This window comes from Neopelma chrysocephalum, unplaced genomic scaffold (genome assembly GCF_003984885.1).
Source record: "Neopelma chrysocephalum unplaced genomic scaffold, ASM398488v2 Primary Assembly neopelma1_43, whole genome shotgun sequence".
Taxonomy (NCBI): Eukaryota; Metazoa; Chordata; class Aves; order Passeriformes; family Pipridae; genus Neopelma; species Neopelma chrysocephalum.
The window spans coordinates 2,962,369-2,970,973 of NW_020897702.1; positions in this window are offsets into that span (position 1 = coordinate 2,962,369).

Consider the following 8,605-nt stretch of genomic DNA (forward strand, 5'->3'; position numbering starts at 1 on the left):
TCTCACATTTGCACAGTGATGCTATTTTACTGCAAGTAATCAAGAAATAGTAGAAATGCTATTGTAAGATGCATTTAATTGCATTAATTATTTATATACTATTGCATTGTCTCATATTTACCATGGAGAAACTCAAGATTTAATTGGAAGCAATGATAAATTCTGCCCTGTGTGCCTATGAGATCTCTCTGTTGTGTTGTTATATCCACTGTCTGCTCCCAGAGTTCATCTCCACAGCACTGAAAAGTCTCTTTTTTCATGCTAGCTAATAAGAAAGACAGACTATATTTTAAGACGCTAACTGTCAAAGTGAACTCATCTGGGAAGGTCATACACCATTTTGCTGAATTGGAAATTGTTAAAATCCAAAAAGTAAACACAATGCCTCTGTAATCAGAATTGTCACACTACCAAAAACTGCTCATTCCTGGAAACTTCCATGAGTAGCTTGACTCACCTCTGAAAACACCTATGTCCCAAACATATCTCTGGAGCACAAGGCCTCATTTTTGGAGCTACTTAGTGTTTCACTGGGGAATACTGAGCACCTCCAGCTGATGGTGAGCCAATGGAAAATGAGTGTGCTCATTGTATGACCATGTGCTGGTTTAAAAGTTAACCAGCAGGGGAAATGAACTCAATTCAAAAGAGACATTTATAAGTCAGAATAACAATTTATTAAAATAATACAGTAAGTACAATTATACAGACAGACAATTGGTTTTAACCCGCAAAACCCAAATGTATAACCCAGCACCCTGGGGTATGAACAAAAGTGGTGTACCTTGGCCCCCCCCAAGTCCAAAGTAAAGGGATAGGGGAAAAACCTGCTGGTGGGAGAGCTGCTGCAGTCTAGTCAGAAGTGGTGATTGCAGTCCAGTTGAGAGTGGTGGTCTGCAGTCTTCCTCTGGATCCCACGAGTGGTGCCAAGGTTCCGAAATTCCCAGTTTATATATTCTCCAGTGCAGGCGGTAGTACTCAGTCCCTCCCTCAGAGCAGGGAATTCCATAAAAGGGCATCAGAGCGGGGAATTCCATAAAAGGGTATGAGGACAGGAACATCTTCCTACCTCGCAGGCCTCTACTGACAGCAGTTTTTGGGAAATGGCATGGAGGCTATAGAATACACAGTTTTGGGCTACACCCATCCAGTGATGAATTGGTCCCAGCCGTTCTAACCAGGACAGACCATAAGTCTCCCAAACGGTATTTTGCCTGGAACAGTCCAAAATTATTAGTTTCTAAAAGAAATGTCCTTATGTGTTTGCTGCAAGCAAAGTCTCTTAATGGTGTATCACAATCCTAATTTCCCATTTAAATTAATGGAATAGTAGCAATATTTACTTTAATGGTTCCCATAATATGCGGTATCATTTCTTTCATAAGTTGCTTCCCACAGTTAATCTGCTACTGCACAAAATTATGCCCAAAAAACTATTTATTGTAATGGTATTTAATGAAAGATATTTAGTTCTGCTCTGTACTTCTTGGAAAATCTGCCAGTCTTCTATCCAGCAAAGGGCCTGCCTTTATTGATATACATCTTACATAATAAAAGAGGAGAGTTGTTTTATAAAATTTATGAGATTTTGCTGTCTATGTTTTGATTTGTTTGTTTACTGTTAGTGTTCCTGCTGCCACATGTGATGCTCAGAAAGTTGCTACTATAAGAGAATATGTTGTTCACATATTAGCACTCATTTGTGCTAAGAATAGAGGAAATGCTTGAAATGTATATGCCAAAATAACACAAAGATCTTCCAACCTAGGATAAACAGCTACAGACACTAGTCAGTAGTGGTTGCTTTACTATAATAACTGGAACTTAATTGTTCATCACCCTGAAAGATATGGAGCAGACTCTGTGATCACAGATAAAACATGAGACCCAAAGCAGCCATTTCTGGAGTGGTTTTCTTCATCAGAATACACACTACATTCGCAATCACATGGAAAAAGAGCTAGGAAGCACTGAAAAGAACCAAATTTATATGGTAAGTTCCCCCAAGACTTTGAATGTCATCTTGAAATGAATCATTGCACACTTAAATTATTGTTATACCGGCAGGCTCCAGTCAAATGAAGGCCCATTTCTGTCAGGTTTTACCATTCAAGAAATTAGTATTCTGCTTGTAAATTCATAACCCATACATGATCTAGAGCTATTTGGCTTCAGGCTATTTGGCATGAAAGTGCTATTTTTTGTTAGTGGTCTGCTCCCCCTTGAGCTGGAGGCGGTAAACAGATGCCCAAGGACTTAATGAGAAAATGAACGAGAGGCAAGAAACATATTCAATGAGGCTTGTTCAATCTCTGATCTATTGATTTGGCAGATAGGAAGATGCAGGGATCCTACTGGGACCACTGAAAGTAGCGTGCATTGTAACATCATAATCTCCCTCTATTCAAAGTGCAAATTTGCTATGTGACTAAATCAGCTAGAAACGCATACACAGCACACACACTGCCTTTCTTCTGAACATGACCTTCTTAGAGAATTCCTTAATTAACATCTATTATACATGTGGAAAATGTGATGGACAACATATCCTAACATAGCTACTCAAAGTTAGTGTTCACAGAGTTAGAACATTATTCAGTTGGTTCTAATTTTCTTCCACATTCAACCTTTAGTTCCAAGACATTCCAGATACAGAGCTGTTCATTAAAAAAAAAAAAAACAACACCCCCCCAAAAAAAAAATTAAAAAAAAACACACAAAAAAAACCCCAAAACAAAACACCAACAACTCTTCTATCTTTTTCTCATAGCAGAGATGAATGAATCCTAGGCAGACACTAAAGCAGGTCTGAAAAATATCAGGTTTATAAGTCATTATCTCAGAGACTTGCAAATATGCAAGGCAGGATCCTTACTGCCCTGTAGAGCTCAGCTGCAGAAGAAGGGAACGGGTAAAGTACTTCATTCTCACTGCAGCCTGTCTTATTTGTACACTAAAGTTATGCTGTGGAGTTTTAAGACATACCTTTGAGGCATCCATATGTTCCTAGGGATTAAGGAAACTGGATGCAGTAATAAATTCCCTGCTCATTTAACTCCATCCAAGTCAGCAGAATTAAGCCAGCAGAAGTTGCTGCCAATAGTTTTTAAGGTCAAGGAGATCCCAGCGTGCTGGGCTCCTATATGACACATAGCACAGAACATCCTGCCTGCAGAAGAAATTTTTCTTTCTTCTAAACAAGCTACAACTGTCAGCCTGAGTATCCCTGTGCATTTCAGAAGGATGTGTACTCTTCATTATGATTCCCGGGCAGTTTTGATTTTGACATTTTCCTAAGTGAATTATTCTTCTGATTATTAATCAGTGTGATTGTTAACATTTCATTTTACTGTCAATTTTAATTTTTAACAGATTTAATAACTGCAGACTCACCATCTCAGAAATGGGGTTGGAAGAGACTTGTACTGATTCAGAGTTAAAACAACAAGCAGTTATAGCATAAGCTTATATATAAAGATTTTGTAGTTGGAGAATGTAACAACTTACATTACAGAAGGGAAATCACAGCACTCACCAGTTTACTATATACAGTTCTTATGAGGACTCTGTGGAAAGTAAATTTACCTCATTAGGAACAAGGAAGCCATAAAAAGCATGTGATCAAAAAAAATGGTTTTGCTGCAAATAGATCATAAAATAATGACCGCTGTCATAAAGTGTAAAGATTGCAGCTCTTGACACATGGTTATTGCTTATGATATTAAAATATACATATTTACTCAACAGAGAAAGAGCGTACTATTATCATGAAAGCCGGATGTTATTGTATCTAACCGTCAGTATTATTTCTACACCTACAACTCACTTGTAAATTTTTTATAAAAGACATATTATCAATAAAATTTCTGACATTTTCATATTTCTCAAATTCTGTGTAAGATATGTTCAATATCCTGGCAACAACTTGTACAATTTCCTCCTTGCTTCTGTAGAAGTATAATTTTAAATAGGACTTCTAATTAGGTCAAACATGTTAAAAAAATCTGGAAAGGTTGAAATCCTGCCTAAATGAGGACAGTTCCTCTTTGATGTGGTAATTATGTTTTGGTAGAACTACAGCAATAATTCAGAAGCCTGAAGAGCAGAGATAGAAAATATTTGAATGGTCAAATGTTTTATACATGTACTGAGTAGAAAGGAAGAAGAGGAGAGAATTTAGTGGTAGAAAAAAAGACAGAAGGTTAAAGACAAGAAAGAAAGAGATGACAAAATACTGTGAAGAAGAAAAAAAAAGCAAACAACATAAAGGAGGGAGAGACAAGGAAAAAATCAGCAATGTGAGAAAAGGAAAAAAGGGGATATGAGGAAATGAGATCTGGATGGCAAAATGGAAAGTGAAATGAGGTGGAAGCATATGACAAGAAAAAAAAGTGAAAAATTAAGTTTATTTTTAAAAAGTGTGTGTGTCAGCCATAGCAGCATTGGCAGGTGAGGAAATTCAAAGCAACAATAGCTCAGGTGGCACTTATCTGCTAAAGCAAGGTTCTCAGTACCTTCTGTAAGAAAACTAATAAATTGTCCAGATAACCATCAGCATATACTCAGAGCGTGACTGCAGGAAATTTTGCCATCCTTTACAATAATACAGTCTAACAGCATCTGCTTGAGGTAAGCGTCATTTCTTGTCATTTCTCCACTGAACAGCCAGCGATATGGGAACATAGTGGATTTTTGATTCACATAACATCATGCAATATGTTTTGCTGTTGCCAAAATCAGAAATATGATCCAATAACTCCCAGGCTTCCAGCTCATGTTCACGATCTGTAAAATATCACTTGGAATCATCACAGGGCAATGAGAAGATTGCTAGCAGGCAATCTCATCAGCAAAACCATCTAATACATGCAATTTAAAGATTCCTTTCTATGGCACCAACTACAGTAATTATCTAAGAATGGTGCTGTGTGAAAAATACATAACAAATCAGCGGTATCAAAAGCTTAAAAACATTGCCATAGGTTTGCATCATTCAGAGATTGGTTTGTGCAAAGGCACTTTATTCTGGCTTGGATGATTACAGCCTTTCTCTGTCACCCATACACATTAGGAACTGAAAGTTGAGTTACCACCTGCCTGCTCCATTACTAGCAAGACAATTCCCGCTTTTCATTCTTTATTTTGCATACTCTGTGCTGGTGCCCAAGAGTGGGAGAAGAGAAAATTCAAGTGAAGCTTAATTGCCATTTCTTTATGATTTGAGCTGGAAAAACTGTTGCACAGAAAGCAGAAAAATGCTCAGTATCCCTGGGATGTGAATATTAGAGAGCTAAACATTTGAAACTAGGCTGTGTGTACATCCTTCTTCCATCTCCTGAATAATTATTCTGAAAGATGATTGAAATGAGAAAAATGGGACATCTCTCCATACCAGAAATTACAACATTATTTGAAATAGCTTCCTGTTACTACTTTTGTTGTCACTTGCATTACAGTTTTTGTAATGCTTTTGGATTTCTCTCAGCCTCATCATGTTGAATGCTTTTGAAAATTGGTATGAAAATTCTGATAAACTTGAATTTCATACAGGTGCAATCATGGCTTAGCATGTTGAGACTTTAAGCTTGTGTCTGCCGAAGCTTAAGGGAAAAGCAACAGTGATCAGCATGGACAAGAAGACAAACTCCATTTGGACAGTAGAAAGATCTACTCTCTTGGGAGCATAAGATTCATAAGCAATTCTTTCTAAAAGAGGTGGTGAGCAACCATCAAGACCAGAAAAAAAACATTTCCAGGCCCTCAGGTAACTGACATCTAGGTCAGATAATTATTAAATCTAAGACCCTAGTTCTCATCTGGTGTTTTGATGTCTGCAAAGAAATCAGAAAATTTATAATGTCTTGGTTTTCTTCCACCTTGCCCAGCAGCAGGTGGAAATCACCCCACTGCACATCCAGCACTATCTAACTGGAGAGTAGGGAAATGGAACACTGAAAAAACTCTCAAAGCTTCACATATGAACGCTAGATAACTGAAATTAAAATAATTGCATATTGAGGGGGAAAGAAGCATTCATCATCACACCAGGGATATGACATCATTTTTTCACTTTACCTGTGCAAGCTGCTTCAAAGCTATCAGTCTCACAGTGAGCTCTGGTCATTTTCAAGATGAGATATCCTGGCTTGCTGAGGATTTTTTTTTTTAATTTAGAGAGTTGTTGTGTAGCGATTTTTTAAAAGTGGCAATGTAAGGCCAATCAAAGAGGCTGCCAATAGAAGTATTCCACATATACGCATCTCTATATGACCAGAGAGATCATTTCATTAATATACACTGAGGATTCTTGAATCTTCATGCTAAGATACAGGTTTAAAAATTGGGCTTCCATAGTATTTTCATATTGTTCTTCTATTGGTGTTTTTTTTTAAATACTCGTGGGTTTTAATATTTTTCAGGTTTTTTTTTTCACTGACTGGTTTTAATCAGAATACTTTTTTATCTCTTTTTCATCTGTTGAACTGGGAAAGAAATACTCTTCCTAACATGAAGAAACGAGAATCACCATGGTAGTAAACTCACTGGATGAAATTCAGTACACAATTAGTAAATCAATACTACTAATGTTAGAAATGAAAAATACATTGTTCACAGTCACATTGTATCTCCTAGTGGAACAATATTTGCTACATCAGAATAAAAGAAAACAAGGGGAAAACTTACATAGCAAATAGCACACAACAATTATTAACTATTCCATTACTGATTACAAGACAGTTTCCAATAGAGGAGGTTGTAGATGGTGATTGAGCAATGGAAAAGAAGATACACAAGAAAAGAAGATCCATCCACATACAAAGAAACTTCCTAGGTATTCTAGAAGGAAAAAAAAAACTGATTTCTAAAACTAAAAAATAGAGTTTCTTAAACATAATTACTTCTTTGAGTGCCTAAACTCCAGATTTTAACACTGGAGGGGACCAGCTAGAATATTCTGCACCCTGACACCCTGTATATATAAATTGATATGTTATTTTATTTACATTATTATGCCTTTATAGATTTCTTAACTTAGTGTTGAATCTATCATTTTCCTTTTAGTGTACTTGCTGTAAAAATTACTGCATATGCAACTTCTATATAGTTCAAGTATGGAAAGCTTTATGTTGAAATGCTTCAGACTAGGATGATATGTATTTGTACAACTGCGAGCTGTTTCCTATTTCCTAGAAAATATCTCTGGCCATATAATAGTATCTCCTTCCTTTGTCCCAGAGCTCTGGACACAGTGGTACTAGCTATCAACCCAGTCCCAGCAAGAGCTTTCCATTTCGCCCAGGAGAGAAAAGAAGACAGAACCTTAATTTTCACTTTTAGTTCATGCAAAAAATAGTCAAATGCACTTGCATATTTTGTAGAAGTAAACAGCACTCATAAAGCACTGATTCAAAAATAATTGCTCCTCAAAGTATTGTATAAGCATGTTGACGACCCCAGTCCTACGTCCATCCAAATCAGTGCAAAGTTTGCAAAGGAGGCACTGGGAACAGACTGTCCATATGTGGCATCATGCATTCTACAACACAGATATTTTTCTCAGCCAAGGGACTTTCAAAGTAATCTTGAAGTGCACAGCCTCCGAAGCAAACCACACAGTCCTTCAGTCGTGGCTTGGATTACCCTGAAGTATCCCACCATACATCCCTACACACCACATATGAATTTTAATATTTAGGGCATGTCCAAGATGCCACTATAAGCATTCTAATTTTTAAAAATTTTTTGAGGTAGTCTGAAGTGTATTTACCCAAGTTAACATTTAATGGGATGACAGTGGTTCAGAGTCCTGCCGAATCACTGAAGCTAAACACACTTTGTACACACTTTGTGTACAGGTCTTGGACTTGTTTTCTTAGTCTTGTCCTGGTTCACTGACTACAATGCAAAAGGAACTTTACAGATACCTAGTCTTCAAGCCAATTTTTGATAAGCCTACTGGGTACTTTTTTAAGATTTACTTTGAAAAAATCACAGAAAATGATAAGTTATCTTCAAAAAGTTGAACTTCAGCTCACTCTCAGGATATTCAGCCATAAGTCTGTGGCACATTACTGCTAAGAGTATATAATGTACCTCTACAATTTCCATTTTGTACTTTGTTGTCGTATTTGTTATCATATGGTATTTCTTTTTCTTCTTAAGTACAGATGCCTTTTAAAGCTCACAGTCTTCAATGACATTTTTGTAATAGACAAAACCTTTGAATTGTGATAGAATTTTTATAAGAGCAGCTAAACAAAATGGTTCTAGCAAATAGCTTCACCGTTTCCCAGACGATCACATCTAAAATTGGAAAAATGAAGTCTCAAAAATAGCAGAAAGAGAAATATTTTTCTTTTAAACCATACTGTTTAAAATCAACAGAAAATGTCAGGCATACTTCATATACACAAATTAAACCACCACATTTCTTTTAAAATAAATGTATCAAATACAAAATGCTGGCATGTTCCATTATTCCTATGGTCTTCAATAAATCTGAATCTCTCTTTTATTATTTGGTTCTAGATATTTATGAGCTACATATTTAAGAGAATTAACTGCCTTGCATTATCCACTGCTTCTCTATGGATCGTTGTGGAAA